This window comes from Rattus rattus, chromosome 8 (assembly GCF_011064425.1).
Source record: "Rattus rattus isolate New Zealand chromosome 8, Rrattus_CSIRO_v1, whole genome shotgun sequence".
Lineage (NCBI taxonomy): Eukaryota > Metazoa > Chordata > Mammalia > Rodentia > Muridae > Rattus > Rattus rattus.
Genome location: NC_046161.1, coordinates 26,736,348 through 26,753,371, shown reverse-complemented (window position 1 = coordinate 26,753,371; position 17,024 = coordinate 26,736,348). Strand labels below are relative to the sequence as shown.

The 17,024-nt window shown below is 42.9% G+C and overlaps 1 pseudogene; it reads left to right on the top strand.

The window, feature by feature from the left end:
• The first annotated feature begins 5,180 nt into the window (after positions 1-5,180).
• LOC116907304 lies at positions 5,181-5,494 on the top strand (annotated as a pseudogene).
• The last annotated feature ends 11,530 nt before the right edge of the window (positions 5,495-17,024 follow it).

Below are 17,024 nucleotides of genomic sequence, written 5' to 3'. Positions count from 1 at the left end.
TCATCCGCATTGTGAAACAATGAAGAAACATGACCAGCTACTGTGCTAAGGACAGCCTAAATCTCTGTTAATGAGATATAATTGCATTTTTCAACCTAAGATAGACAAATTTAATGACCTTAGAAACTGTAAAAATCACACATTTGGCTTTTTGTTTTGCTTTGCTCTTTTGGTTCAAAGTTTCTGAAGTCCGCTTATGTTATGTGAGAAATTAGCTTGGGGCAGTGCTTGCCTTCAAAAGCCTTAGGCAGAGGTGTCCTAAAAGCAACAGAAGAATTGTGCCTCTGTTTCCTCCAGAGTGTACGTGACCATTTTCATCTTGTATCAGAGTAGCCGTGATCTTCCATGAGCTGCCCTCAAGAGTTTGGACAAACTAGTGTTCCCTTTTGGAAGGAGGGGAAGCTCATAGAGCTTATTTAATGTGGCTCAGAGGGCTCATGAATCTTCATGAGATCTTCTCAAAGTCTCTCTACGGTCCAAGGAGGTGAAAGGTTGACAGGGGGTTGGGAACTCCTTGATAGTACAGTTTCTCATAAGTTGCAGAAGGCACTCTTCAGGGCTGTAGCAGCCCACATTTGCCCAGGGGAATATCCTGCTGGTATTGTTGTCTTTGTCACCCATGCTTCCATGAGTAATACCAATATAATGACTGTCCCCAATCTGGACTCGGATGGAAACCTGTCTTTGGTCTGTTAGTGCCCATTCTATGTAGGTGAATAGTTTCCCTGGGAAAATTATCATGATACCTTGGATGTGAACAGGAACTGACAGACTCACAGATTGGTACAGGGTGGGGTGGCAACTTTCCTCTATGCAATATAGAATAGTTCGCTTACAAACTGTAATTGCATTTCCACAATCCCTGTTGCAAATGATGAGGCATGCAACCGAGGCTTACCTGTCTGTCTAGAGGGAATTGACCCATCTCCGGGAACTTGACCTGGAAATAATTATACAGGAGGCATTCTCCGTATTAGCAGGAAGTGTAACTAAGAAGGAGGGAGGGATGAAAGTGCTCAATTTCCAATTTTTTTTTTTTTTACCACCAGAGAATGGCAAGTTTCAGAGTTGAAAGGAAATCAGACAAATCGAGGTCACTTGATAACAAATGGGGAAGGGGATAAAAAGACGAATAGTGTGTTTATGGACCTCTGAAAGGCCTTGAAGCCTGAGCAGTTCACCGAAAAGATGGACCACTAAAAAGCACAGATGATCCCCACTCTACCAGCCACTGAGGGAGAAGATCTCATGACTTGGTAACCGCCCCAGTTGCTCCCTAATGAGTTGTCAGTAGCTGAAGGGCAAACAGAGTAACCAGAGGCCCTCACTTGGATAGGGTTTCCTGGTCGCTCGCTATTGTGAAGGCTTTAGATGTTAGAGCGAGGTACAGCTTAATCCACGGCAACCACCAAGGCAGTTTGGTGGAAGCATAGCAGTGCATGCAGAAAAGATTCGTTTGCTGTGTACATCTCTCATTGGTGTGAAAGTATACAGTGTGAGCACAGACTGCTCAGACACATCTTCCATACATTACTGGAAGCTTTCATTTGAATATATAAACTATTAAGGCGAGCATTTATGCATGGGTGAGAGGGGGCACAGACCACACCCTTCTGTAGCCCATTATGATTGGCAAAGAAAGCAGGCAGCTCCCGGAGGTAAGCTGGACCATAAAGACGTAAACAGAGATGTGGTCACTCTGAGCATGCTCAGTCTCATCTAAAGAAAGGTGTGCTCCTCATCCACAACAGTGCATTCAGCACCACTCTTGATGGGAGCAAAGACACAAGTGGTTTGAGAGCTATTTTGATGCTATATCGGACCTTCCTAACTAGTTTTTTTTTTTTTAGCAGTCCCTTAGCTACTAGATCCCAAGACCAATTTACACTTGCTTGGAAATAATGGCACTTGTGCTTCCTAGATCCTGTCCACCCACTGTAAAAAAGGTTTCATTATATAATGCTAACTCTTAAGTGTTATTGCAGCCTTGGAACAACATCCAGGAGAACAGTGAAAACGAGTTAAGGAGTCTGAACAAAGGCACCCTGTGTGGCATTCTAAAAGCCATAAGGTTATTGGTGCCAGTGATGGAGTGGGCTGCCTCTTTATATGTTGTTATACAGGGAAGCCCCTGATCTCTACCCACGCCACATGCAAGCTATTGCCGTCTTGGTTGAACACTAGAACTAGTGGGAAGTTTCTATTTCTGAAGACCCCATACAGTATTCTTGTAGTCCACAAAGAAGTCAAAAATAGGATTGTGCTGGAAGCTTCCTTCTATTGGCTAGCATTTACAGTGCCTGAAGGTGCTGTACGAGCTACTGTGATAGAATTATTATTAAAGGTCTTGCTGAGCTATGGGCCCAGTATGTTATACTATCACCATGCCTGGCAATATGTGCCTGTCGGTGCAATATTGGTACGACTGTTGTAGGTGTAATCAACTAACTTCTGGTTGGACTTAAAGCCCACTCCACGGGAGAGAGTTCATGTTTCACATTACAACCGCAGGCAAAAAATTATGGCAAGGAAAATGGTGGAGGAGTGGGGAGGCTGCTGTCATTGCTTTGTTAAACAGATGTGGTATCCTATACACTTTCTTTCTAAACATCTGTGATCCCCTCATGACAGTCACAGGCCATAGGGACTCATTTCCATAATTATTGGGAAACTTGCAATTTGTTGAACTTCTGAGTTGATCTCTATATAATCCCTGTGTATCATTACCTCTGAGGCTCAAGAAACTGGGGTGGAAAGAACCAGAAAAAAAAAAGATGTAATATATACATATATCCTCTGGATTTGACATGATCAACTTGAATCAGAGTAATACGATTATCCACAGGAAATTCTCATGACACTGGGCCCATTGTCAATCCCTCATGGAGAAAGGAGGAATGTTCACAAGGTTTGTGTGGTTCATAGGGGCATAATTCATAAAATGTATTAGTCTTCATGAAATCCCCATGAGGACTCTTCCCTCCTTGTGATACAGTCTAGAGGTCTTGACTGGATTTGTTTTCTCTGCCAGTTAAAGAGTTAGAAGGCAGGAAAAAAATTCTGGGGTGTGACAGGTAGTGGTGGAGAAATCTAACCCTGTCCATAGCAGGAGACAGAATCAGCTGTTGAAGAAAGGTATTTGCTGGGGATGAGAGAACACACCAAGGCAGCAGGCACACAGAGGAAAAGACCCTCTGCAAAGCAGAGGGGGATGAAGGAAACTGGAAAAAAAATCTAGTCTCTTTTGGAGGCTGTTTTTTTTTTTTTTAAAGTCTCTGAGAAGTTTTCCTCCTCTAATTGAAGGAAGATAGGATGGTTGACTGGGTAACTGTTGTGTAACCTTTCCTTTCCTGATCTGGTCTTGGACTTGTTGAGCCAGTCCCTCACCTAAGCAGAGGCCTACTTGCAGGAGAAAAAGCCTACAATGCCTCTGTGGGTTTTTTTTTTTTTTTTTGGTGGTACGTTTGTTTATTTGTTTGCTTGTTTGTTTGAAACAGGGTTTCTATATAGCCCTGGCCGTCCTGGAACTCACTTTGTAGACCAGGCTGACCTTGAACTCACAGAAATTTCCTTGCTAATTTCTGCCTCCCAAATGTTGGAATTAAAAACATGTGCCACCACTGTCCATCCAATGCCTTTTTTAAAAACTGCTAGTATTCTGTCTCAGGTCAGGAGGGTGAAGAAGAAGCTGGGCATCTTGGAAGGTACCTTTAGTACTTAGCCATGACCTCTGTCCCTTCTATCCTACTAGGAAATCAGTCTAACTCTTCGTCTCTCCCTTAAAGTTATATAGAAAGTTGAAGGTTGAGTGGGGTTGGTGAATCTTCAGTAGTGTAATTGCCTATAAGTTGTTCAGAGGACTCTTCAATGGTAAAAATTTTTGTAAATTGTTCCTAGTGCATATGTGACTAGTGAGTGGTATAGCTGCTTAGTATAGCTGGCTGTATATAGCATGGTCTCCTCCTGCATACTCTATCAACTATGTTACTTCTTCTTACCTTTCATTGAATCTCTTAAATTTTATAATCAACTAAGAGTCAAGTCTTATTTTAGTCTGTGTACTTTTGCTGTTGTTGTTGCTGTTGCTTGATTTTTTTTTTCTGGGAAGACAAAAAGAAACCAGGCCAGCCTGCTCTGCCTGCTCTACAGAGTGACTTTTAGGACAGCCAGGGCTATGTGGAGAAAACCTGTTTCAAACCAACCAACCAACCAACCAACCAACCAACCAACCAACCATCCATCCAACCAACCAACCAAACAAACAAACAGTTGCCTAGGACACTTCCTGGTGGCATAGTTGCCTTTGAATCACCCATATTTCTTCAACTAACCCTAATAAACTCATTGGTTTCCCATGGTTGACTTGGATAGAATACTTTCTTTGGCTTATTGATGTCCTCCTTGTCTGGTGTGAATAAGTTTCTTTTTGTCTTCCCAGAAAAAGCTAAGTACTAAAGGTACCTTCCAAGATGGCCAGCTTCTTCTTCACCCTCCTGACCTGAGACAGAATACTAGCAGTTTTTAAAAAAAGGCATTGGATGGACAGTGGTGGCACATGTTTTTAATTCCAACACTTGGGAGACAGAAATTAGCAAGGAAATTTCTGTGAGTTCAAGGTCAGCCTGGTCTACAAAGTGAGTTCCAGGACGGCCAGGGCTATATAGAAACCCTGTTTCAAACAAACAAACAGCAGGAGCAGTAACAACAACAAAACAACAACAAAACAACAACAACAACAACAACAACAACAACAGACTCACAGACTAAAATAAGAGACCTGAATCTTATGACTATGCTACCTGACTATGGATTTTACAATTCTGTTTGTCCCCTTCTATGTCTGCTTGCTTCCTTTTTGATGTGAATATGAGGATCAGAGTTCATATTTGAGTGTGGGTGTCTAATAGATAGATGTTGTATGAGCTTGTATCCTTGTGTTAGGGAGTTGGTGTGGGGGACTGCAACTGCTAGCCAATAGCTGAATTTTACCAACCAACTTGATGAGTAGTTCTAATTTGGTTCCCATTAGGGAGGTAGGCAAAGGACTAGTGAAATCAAGTGAGTGCTGATTAAAGATGTAAATGCTGCTTGTCCACCCCTGCCGCCTCCTTCTTCTGCCGCTCCTGGTGATCTGCTCCCTCTTTTGTGAAGTGGCAACCAGGGAGATTCCGGAGCTCGCCATGGCCGATGAAAAACCCAAGGAAGGAGTCAAGACTGAGAACAACGATCATATTAATTTGAAGGTGGCGGGATAGGATGGTTCTGTGGTGCGGTTTAAGGTTAAGAGGCACACACCACGTAGTAAGCTGATGAAAGCTATTGTGAATGGTAGGGTTTGTCAATGAGGCAGAGCAGATTCCAGTTTGATGGGCAACCAATCAAGGAAACAGACACACCTGCCGAATTGGAAATGGAGGATGAAGATACAAGTGATGGGTTGTAGCAGCAGACAGGAGGTGTCTACGAAAAAGGGAACCTGCTACCTTACTCCTGAATTTTGTTATAGACCAAGGATACATTCTCAATTAGAAAGCTGCAATTTGGTGCCGCCACATCCTGACTACTGCAGTATAGCTTCTCTGTTCTTTCGTCTCCCTGTCCCCATTTCTTTACCATACATAAAGCAACTGGTGTATGTGCACAAGCAAATTGCTCTTTTTTCTTTTCCTTTTTCTAAACTGAATGGCCAGTGTTCTGTTTGGTTGACATCAGATGGAGACGGTATGGGGGACAGTACTGGTTCTGTGAAAACATCCCCCTTCTCCACTGGTGGCGTGCTCATTCAATTCTTATCTTTCTATTCCAGTAAGTTACTTTGCTCTCATTGTTTTAACAAAAGAATCCAACAACACAAAATCCAAGCAATACCTTGTTCAATTGGGGAATTTTAATGTTTTTCATTTATCATTGTACCAAGGACAATTTTATAACGTTATTTTGTACATAGCTGTTACGTGTAGGGCAATCTGTCTTTAAGTAGGGATAAATTACTTTTGAACAAAATGATCCTAGATACTTTTCTCTTCAAGTCAAGTGTCTTGTTTAAATAAACTTCTTATTTAAAATGAAAAGAAAAAAAACCAGACATTAATGTTGAATGCTTAATGTGTCTCAAGACGTAGTGTGCTGGTTAGTTTTCTATTAACTACACACAAGCTAAAAGTCATATGAGAGGTGAGATCCAAGGTTGAGGAAAGATCTGGCTGTAGGCAAGCCTGTAGGGCAACATCTTAGTTAATGATTGATAGGAGAGAGCCCAGCCCATTGAGGCCTTCCTGGACTGATAGTCCTGGGTTCTATAAGAAAGCAGGCTGAGTAGCCAGGCAGTGGTGGCCCATGCCTTTAATCTCAGGACTAGGGAGGCAGAAGCAGATGGATCTCTGTGAGTTTCAGGACAGCCAGGACTACATAGAGAAACCTTATCTCAAAACAAACAGAGAAAACACACACACACACACACACACACACACACACACACACACACACACACGCAAACAAGCAAAGAACCCAACAACAATAACAGAAAAGGAAGAAGACTGAGCGGGCCATGAAGAGCAGGCCAGTAAGCAGCACCCCTCCACGGCCTCTGCATCAGCTCCTGCCTCCAGGTTGCTGCCCTGCTTGAGTTCCTGTCCTGCTTCCTCCACTGATGAAAAATGTGGAAGTACAAACCAAATAAACTCTTTCCTCTCCAATTTTCTTTCAGTTATGATGTCTCATCATAGCAATAGAAACCCCAAGACAGCAAATCATGAGTATTTGCTACACTCTGGTCCTTCCTTCTCTGTCAATGTAGGTTAGAGCATAGATTCTGTTTATTTTTATCTCTCTCTAACATGCCTCATATGCCATTTGCATCTATATTCAGTTTCAGCTGGTTTCTTCCTTTTTATTTGATTTTCTAATTAGTCAAATGAAAAAAATTCACATAACACAACAAATATGTTGCGCATGACCATGTATGGTCAAAATCGCATTTGAAGATCTCTCAACTCTCTTAGATCACTTATAAAGCAAGTCGTGTTGTATTTATGAGCCACTTGAGAGGCTGACATAGCTCTCTCAATAAGCCCAATCCAGTGGGATTTCTCTTCCACACCAGAACAGACTATGCATTCTTTCATTGAGTAGGAGAGGAAGTGAGCTCCTAAAGGCTTGACTTTAGAAACTCTAGCTTCCTATTCACAGTGATAGCCACGAATTCCAGGAAAGGTACCTAGAAACAGACCAATGGAAGGAACGGTGGATGTTGTCTTTTCCATTGTCTTAGTCAGGATTACTACTGTTGTGATGGAAACCATGACCAAATCAACTTGGGGAGGAAAGGGTTTATTCAGTTTACTTGTCCACAGCACTGTTCATCATCAAAGGAAGTCAGGACAGAATTCAAACAGGGACAGAACCTGAGACAAGAGTTGATGCAGGTTGATGGAGGGTGCTGCTCGTTGGTTTGTTTCTCTTTCTTTTTTTTTTTTTTTTTTTTTTTTTCGGGGCTGAGGATCGAACCCAGGGCCTTGTGCTTCCTAGGCAAGCGCTCTACCACTGAGCCAAATCCCCAACCCCCCGTTGGTTTGTTTCTCATAGCTTGTTCAGCCTGCTTTCTTGTAGAACCCAGGACTATTAGTCCAGGGATGACCTCACCCACAGTGGCCTTGGCCCTCCACATTGATCATTAATCAAGAAAATAGACTTGCCTACAGGCAGATCTTAGGGAGCCATTTTCTCAGTCGAGGCTCCCTGCTCCCAAATAACTAGCCTATGTCAAGTTGACATAAAACTAGCCATCTTCTTAAAGATTTATCGTATGTGTGTGTGTGTGTGTGTGTGTGTGTGTGTGTGTGTACCAGTAGAAGCTAGAAGAGGACATCAGATCCCCTGCAACTAGAGTTACAGATGGCTGTGAGGTGCCCAGTGTTGGCTCTGGGAGCCAAGCTCGGGTACTCTGCAAGAACAATACATCTCTTAACTGCTAAACTATCTAGCCTTTCTTTTTAAGATTTCAATTTTGAACAACAGTCTTGTAAAGTTGTCCAGCCTAGCCTTAAACTTATCTTCTTCTGCGGAATGAGTACCTGGAATTCTAGGCTTGTGATCCTATGTCCCGTTAGTGACAGGCATCATGATAGCATCATGGCAGACTAAACTATCGATCTGTGCTAATCTTCCTCTATTTCAGGGACGGTAGAAATGAAGCTCTTAGGGGCAAGAAGAGAAAGAGGAACGAAGACCTGGAGTTGTAACCTTGATGCTTTACCCATGGAAATACCAAAAATTAAAGTAGGAGGGAGGAGGTAAGGGAGAGAGAGAGGAGAAGGGAGGAGGGATCTTCGGCTTCTTCCCCATTCTCTCTGCTTCGGCACTGCTTCTGTCATAAGCAGCTGCACTTCTTTATGACTGGCGTCCCTGTTGGATGCCCCGCCTCCATGGCTCCACCCCTCGATGGGCTCAGACAACTCTTTCCTTTTTCTTACCACTCTGATTCTGGCTCTGTGAATAGTAACAGATTTCCAATACCAATTGTTAGTAGGAATTGACAAGATAGAATTCTTAATCCAGGCCTGGTGGCATGTGCCTGCAGTGTCCATATTTAGGAGACTGAGGCTGGAGAATGATAATTACGGTCAAGGAGTGACTTCATAGTGAGTCATAGGTTACACCGGGCCACATTGTAAGAGGAGAGTGAGGAAAGCAAAGGTTGGGGGGAGGATCACATCTTTATGCATTTTTTTCTGAATAAGACATATCTGTCCAAGGATGTTTATATACTGAACAGCCTTGGGAAATAAAAATACTGTCTCTCTGTAGAGAAACAGGCTTAGTGTTCTTTATAATAGATTAGGTTCGGTAAACCCATGGTCTTCTTGGCATAACTTAGTGACTCTGCATGTGAAAGATGTTAAATGGGTCGCTATATGTTGTTCTGTGGGAACTGAGCTTGGTGAAGTAGAATAAATGCTTTGCTGCTCAAAGTACATTATAACCCATGTACAAAAATATCACTGAAACCCATTTTTTTCCCCTACAATTAATGAATGCTGATTTTTTTTTTGAGTGCTAATACTCTGGTTCCTGAGCTTATTATGGGATAAGCTGTCCTTTGTCTTGGACACAGGAGTTGTCATGTCTTCTCTCAGAACCCATGAAACTCTTAACAGGTTACTTAGTGACCTCTCAAATCAGTAAAATCTCCAATATTTCACAGTCTTGTTAGGTAGGTAGCTTGGTACTTCTTGTTTCTGGGTCCATGTGATAACCACCTCTAAAAATAGTCCTTTCAACAAATCTATCTCAGTGAATTCTGCTTCCAGCTGGGTCCTGACTGAGACATCTAAACGCTTTGAAGTCTTAAGCATGAAGACATGTTGCGTTTGTCTTTCGTTGTGTCAACTTAGCTAGGCTGTGATGCTCAGTGTTTGGTCAAATACTAGTCTAGGTACTGCTGTGAAGATAGATGTGATTGAGTCTTTAGTCTCTTATTCATTATTTATTTTGTCTGTGTGCTTTGTATGTACCAATATGAGTGTACACATACCATGCTGTATGTGTGGAGGCCAGAGGACCTTGGGTGTTGGTCTTTACTTTCCTCTATGTTTGAGTCAAGGTCTCTGTTTTTCTGCTGTATATACTAGACTATTTGGCTCGCAAGCCTCCAGGCCTGTCTCTGCCTCCCATCTGCCCACAGAAGCGCTGGGCCAGGCTACGCTCGCTTTTTGCATTCAGCTTTTCCTGTGCTCTGGGTGTTTGAGCTCAGGCCCTCATGTTTGTGTGGCGTTCTAGTCTCCTTTCGTTGCTGTAATAAAGCACTCTAACCAAAAGCGACTTAGGGGAGGGAAAGATTTACTTCACTTCCAGGTCACAGTTCACTGAGGGAAGTCAAGGCAGGATTGGAGCAGAAACCACTGAGGAATTCTGCTGCTGGCTCCCTCCCAGGCTCATGCTTACCTACCCCTTTTTATGCCGCCCAGGACTGCTGAGGACACCACTTAACACCAAGCCTCACCCTCCTACATCAATGAACAATCAGGGGAACATCCCATGCCCACAGGCTAACCAGATCTAGGCAGTTCCTCAATCAAGTTCCTCTCAGATAACGTCAAGTTGAGAATCAAAGCTAACTAGGAGACACTACAAATGCGTTTGTCCACTGAGCCTCACCATAGAGTATTTTATATGTTTTCTCTGTGTGTACACATGTGTGTAGATGCAGCTGTAAGCTAGAGGTTAACATCATGTGCTGCCTTATTTCTTCTCCACCTTAATTAACTTTCTGTAGCGTGTGTGTGTGTGTGTGTGTGTGTGTGTGTGTGTGTGTGTGATGTGTGTGTTACTTGCTTGTGAGAGTGTGGAAACATGCATCTCTACACATGAATGTGCAGGCTGGAGCATCTTTCTCTATTGTCCACATTTTGCCTGAGATAGTCTCCTACTGAGGTGGAAGCTTGTTTCAGCAGACGTGTTGGCCAACCAGTGAACTCTTGGGATCCCCCTGTCTTTGTCAGTGCTGGGGTTACAGGTACTCACTTCCAGGCCAAGCTTTTGTAGGTGCAGAAGATCTGAATTCGGATCTCCATGCTTGAAGAACAAGTGCTGTTACCCAATTAGCTATCTCCCAGCCCTCCACCTTATTGTTTTGAGTCAGGGTCTCTCACTAAATCTGTGTTTACAGGCTGACTAGGCTGGCTGGCTAGCCATGACATGTAGGGATCCGCCTATGTCTGCCCTTCCCCAGCACCATAGTTATAGACAGGTTTTTATGTAGGATCCAAACTCAGGACCTCATGTTTGCAAACAAGCATTTTACTAACTGGGCCATCTCACCAGATCCTATATTTATATACTTGATTAAAACAGAAAAGCTGTTATGGCTGTACGTGTAACCCCAGCACTCGGGGACAGAGACGGGGATCTTGAGAGCTCACTGGTCACATGCCTGCTGAAACAAGCAAAAGGTGGACAATAGAGAAAGATGCCCAATGTCCAGCTCCAGCCTCCACATTCATGCATAGAGATGCATGTTTCCACACACTCACAAGCAAGTAACACACACACACACACACACACACACACACACACACACGCTACAGAAAGTTAATTAAGGTGGAGAAGGGAGGAAGGCACCTTATATTAACCTCTAGCCCACATCCATACACACATTACACATGTACTGCACACACAGAAAACATAAATAAAATACACTATGGTGATGGCCCAGTGGGTCTTTTGATTCTCAACTTGACATCCTAGAGCTATTTGAGAGGAAAGCCTTGATTTCACCCAGTTAGTAGTTCATATTCTAGTTTGCGTTCGGTTGCTGTGATAAACACCACAGACAACTTGGAGAGGAAAGGGTTTATTTCAGTTTACACTTCATTCTATCCCCAGGGGACATCAAGGCAGGAATTCACACAGGAACTGAAACAGAAACTAGGGAAGAAAGCTATTTGCTGGCTACTTCTTATGCTCTGCTCAGCTAGCTCTTTTGTTCAGTTCAGGACCCCTTGCCTAGGGACGGAACCACCCACAGTGGGCTGGGCCTTTCTCTATCAGTTAGCAATCGAGAAAATGCCTCACAGTCATAGTCACAGGCCAGTATAATCTTCCAGCTGAGACTTACTCAGATGACTCTGGGCTGTGTCAAGTTGACAGCTGAGACTAACTAGGAGGAAGGCCTCCAGGGATAAAACACATTTCCTGAAGGGGAAGAAATTCTTCTCCAGGACTGCAACATAGAAATCTTGCCTGCTGGTCTGCCCAGCAGATTTTAGACGTGACAGCCTCCACACTTCTGTGAGCTGACTCCCTAACATAAATATCTCTCTGGCTACATGTATATCCTTTGGGTTCTGTCTCCCTGGAGAACCCTGACTAATTTAGGCTGCTGCAGAATTTAGTGAGTATCCTGTGAACACAGTGTCAAAGTCTCCAAAGGATGAATGGGAGAGAGTCCATGACAGCAATGACATTGAAGGTGTTCGAGGCATAAGAATTCTCTCCCTCCCACACCCCTTTTTCACTTGAGACAGCGTCTCTCTTTGCAGCACTGGATACCCTGGAACTCATTCTGTATGCTAGAGAGGCCTGAGACTCCCAGAGATCCACCTGTCTCCGGAGTGCTGGGATTAAAGGCGTGTGCCACCACGCCCAGTATGAGTATGATCCAGTTCCTCAGGAGTCATCCGGATAGAACCGGCCGACTGGATGGGAAGTGTTTCTGTCACCTGTGGAGGGCAAGGTAAAGGAAACTGATAATGAGTTTCCTTCCCATAAAAGGGTAGAACATAGTGGCACTTGTTGTTTGCTTTTGTTTCTTGGTTCTTTTCTGTAAACAAGATTCCCAAAAGATTGATCTTAAATATAAGGAATTTAGGACTTTGATTTGTCACAGAAAAAAACATCTTTTTGCTTCAGGATGAGAACCAGTTGGAAAGCGTCCACACTTATCTTTAGTTGATCTATTCTCATCAGCTATTCTATGCAAAGCTGAGCGGGCAGTGGCCCATATGGTTTGATTTTTGATGTCACATAGAGGAGCTGTTCTCTTGCTTAAATTACCCAGTGGAAGAATTATATTTATTTCTAATTATAGAATTTAACTTTTAGATGTTAATTCCCTTAAAGGTCAAGCAGTTTCTCCTTTCTGTCCAGTGGGCTTTCCAATCTTTCTGCACACCCGTCCTTCCCCATACTCCACCTCATCCCACCACTGCTGTCATTCTACCAGAGCTCTTACCTCTCATCGCTAGACCCACTTTCCTTCTAAGTTTCTCATTTCAGTGAATTATTCTGCTGTTTGCTGAATTTTCCTAACTAGAAAACTAAGTGTTCCCATCACCCAAATCACGAAATCACTACTCACTAGGCTTCCGAGTCTTTTCCATTGATGTATCTTGTCTGTATTACTCTCCACAATCATTCCCTTACCTTATCCCATGCCTTTCATCATTTCTATAAGATTGTAAGAGTGGTAAGTGGTAAGTGATTACCTGCTCTTCTCACCAGGTAATCAGGGACATTGCCCTGAGGATAAGGCACAAACTCCCATTAGCATATAAGTGTTACTTTTATGAGTCTTGTCCACATCTTCACTATTATTCATTACCAGCCCCTACCAATTTCATGTATTTTACCATTTCCTCATGTTCTCTTTATTGCCTGTGCCTCCACATGTCTACTTCACACTCATTAAGACTCAGGTTAGTGACCAACTCTTATAGTTCCATGTTTAGGGAAGTGATGTTACTTTAGGAGGAGGGGTCAAATGGGAGGAATAGGTCACGTGGAACATGTCTTGGTTACGCTTGGTCTCAGGTTCCTTCTTACTCTCTGCCTTCTGTCTGCTGTGAGGCAGAGAACCTTTGCTGGGATTAGTGATATGACCCAGTGGGTAAGGGTCTTGCTATGCAAACCTGGGAACCCAAGTTCAATCCCCAGAACCCACATAAAGATAGATGTAGAAAACCAACTCTACAGAGCTGTACTCTGACCTCCACATAGTACATTTGTCCCCACCTGACCATGTGCACACATGTACAAATAATGAAAAGATATTTTAAAAGTTTACATTGGAGGCTGGAGAGTTGGCTCAGTGGTTAAGAGCACTGACTGTTCTTCCAGAGGACCTGAGTTCAATTCCCAGCAACCACTTGGTGGCTCATAACCATCTGTAATGGGATCCAATGCCCTCTTCTGGTGTGTCTGAAAACAGCTACAGTGTACTCACATACATGAAATAAATAAATCTTTAAAAAAACTTCACATCATGGAAACACCATTCCTCTGCCATGATTTATAGAAATCGCGAGCGAAATAAATCCTTGCTCCTTTAAGATGGCTTTGTGGAACATTCTGTCAGTGTCAAGAAAGTCAACTAATTCATCCATGTCTTCTCATAAGTGTTTCTAGCTATTTCTTGCCTGAGTTAATTGTTCCTATGTGTGTTCTTCCTTAACCTCTCTATGCTTACCAGTGTGGCATTCCTCATCCCATGGGCTGCCTTCTCATTTTACTCCCTTGACTTTCCGAGCAGAAATGGTCTTACATGCTGGTCTTGAATTCTTGATGTAGTCAAGGGTGAACTTAAATTGATCCTCCTGCCTCACCCTTGCATGCTGGTGTTATAGATATATATCTAATTCTGGCTCAGATTTAAAAGTCTTCTGTGGCAGAGACCTATTTTAGGTGTCTCTGGAAACTGGGGAATATTGAGAGAGTTGCCATTTTGATGGTATTCAATACCTCTTGGTTGAATAAAGGAAAATAAACTTAAACGATTCTTAATAGGTGGTAAAATTTACCATTTTACCTATGATTCCCCTCTCTTTGTGACAGCCCTGGCTGTCTTGGAATTTGCTTTGCAGACCAGGATGGCCAGGATCTGCCTCTCTCTGCCTCCCAAGTACTAGGATTAAAAATGTGTGCTGCCAAGCTGGACAAATTTAGCCAGGTCTTTAAAAAGAAGCTAATGGCATTATGTCTGTCAAATCCTAGTCCAATCACAACTGTTAACACTCTCTAGAACCGCCCAGCATTTCACACAGAAACCCCAGATCCCTTCAACAGCAGTTCCCTTTCTATGCTCTTAGCTGACAGTAACCATTTTTTCTTCTGTTTCTATCAATTTGCCAATCTTAAGTAACTCACGTAAGTATACTTATTTTTTTTTCTTTTTTTCGGAGCTGGGAACCGAACCCAGGGCCTTGCGCTTGCTAGGCAAGCGCTCTACCACTGAGCTAAATCCCCAACCCCTGTAAGTATACTTATATAGTATTAGTCTTTATGTGTTTAATTCACTCAGCATATTTTCATAATGTATACACGCCGGTTATAGGACTTCATCTATTGTTAAGTTTGAGTGTATTTCATTGAAACTTATGCTGCTTCTGTTTACCCACTCAAGTTGACGGGCATGGGTTATGTCTACGTCTTGGCTATTGCAAGCAGTGCTGATGTATCCGTGCGTGGTTGAGGCTCTGCTGTCAATCATTCGGGGTACATGCCTAGAAGTAGAACTGCTGGATAAGATGGCAAGTGTGTGCTTAGAAAAACCATTCTGTTTTCTAGAAAAAATAGAGTAGACCTTTTCTATATTTCCGCAAACTCATGCACGGCAATAGCAAGTCTTGGAATCCACGAGTGCCATTTTTCCCCATTATTCGCTATTTTTTTCAGCAACTTTTATTTATTGAGACAGTCTCATGCCTCCATAAGTTTCAGCAGTACATGTTTTCTCCTGTCATTCATTGAATGGTCTTCGGGCGCCATTGTTTTTATTTTTATTATTATAATTATTTTTGCGTACAAAGAAGTGCAGGGAGCCAAGCCCACTTTTACACCTCTGTTTCAGGAATGTTCTTAGGAATGTTTCAGGCCCACTTATGCAGCCTCTGTGTCTGGGAGACCTAGCCAGTTATCTGTTCTTATCCGTAAACCCGCAATTTACAGTTTAGGATTGCAGGAACCGAAAGAACAATGGGAGGGTGGTGACCATGATGAATTGGTCTTGGGCCCTATATGACCTTCCTGCTTGCTGTCTTTATAAGCCACTGCCCTGAAATACAGTTTGAGAGCTTGATCAGACAACAACTTGCTCTCTTTCTTTGCACCTCCTGTGCCCCGTTCTTTCACCCCCTCCTCAACTCTCCACTGAACTGAGATTGGACTGGGCAAAGAAGTTCTGGTGACATAGCCACAGGCTGTCAAAATTATGATGCTTGTGCGTCAGCTCCCAGACGCTAAGATTGCAGGCATGATTTGGTTCCACCATTGGGAATTATTTGATCATATATGCAAAGGCATACCTCCCTGCTGTCCGCTCCGCTTCATGAGTCTATACCCCCTGTACTGGCTGCTTTTGTGAGTCAACGTGACACAAGCTAGAGTCATCAGAGAGGAAGAAGCCTCAGTTGAGGAAATACCTCCACGAGATCAGGTATTTTCTCAATTAATAATCAATGGGGAAGGCCCAGCTCATTATGGGTGGTGCCATCTCTGAGCTGGTGGTCCTGGGTTCTATAGGAAGGCAGATGAGCAAGCCAGTAAGCAGCACTCCTCTATGGCCTCTGCTTCAGCTCTTGCCTCCAGGGTCTTGCCCCATTTGAGTTCCTATCCTGACTTTCTTCAGTGAAGAACAGTGTTGTGGAAGAGTAAGCCGAATAAACCCTTTCCTCCTTAACTTGCTTTTTAGGTCATGGTGTTTTGCCGCAGCACTAAAAACCCAAACTAAGACAACCCCTGTCCTTGTGCAACTGTTACACTGGCCAGATACTGTGACACCTCAACGTTTGTAACAAGGCAGTGTGAGTAGACCATTCACTATTTTTCAAGATTGTTTCACTCTTTAAGGTCCCTTGAGATTCTATTTGAACTTTAGGAAAGATTTTATTATTTTTATAAAGAAAAAATATGTGGAATTTTGATTGCATTAAATCTGTAGATTAATTTTTGTAGTATTGACATCTTGACCATAGCAAATCTTGCAATCCATGAACACTGGATTCTCCCTCTCCCCCATTTTTCTGTGTCTTTTAAAAAAAGATAATCTCATGTAATACACAGTGGCTTTAAACTCACTAGGAAGCAGAAGATAACATTTTAAACATCTGGTCAATCTTCTTGCCCCGCCTCCCAAGTGGTGGGATTACAGGTGTGTGTGGCCTTTATGTTTTTATGGTACCGCGGATCAAATTCAGGGCTCTGTGTATAGAAATCTCCAGTGTGCAAATCTTTCACTTTCTGTTTAATTTTTTCATAAGCATGTTGATGTCATTGCAAATGGAATTATTTTCTTAATTTCCTTGTATATTGTCCACTGTCTGTATATAGCAACACAACTTTATATTCTGCAAGTTTCATTTTGGTTTTGGGGGTTTATTTTTTGAGACCAGGTTTCTTTGTGATGGAGTCCAGGAATTGCTTCACAAACCCCACGAAAACCATGGTCTCAGCAAGACAGGGGTAGTTTATTGAACATTTGCCTCAGGACTGGTTGACCAGGGCCTCAGTCCAGATTCAGGAATCGAACCCTG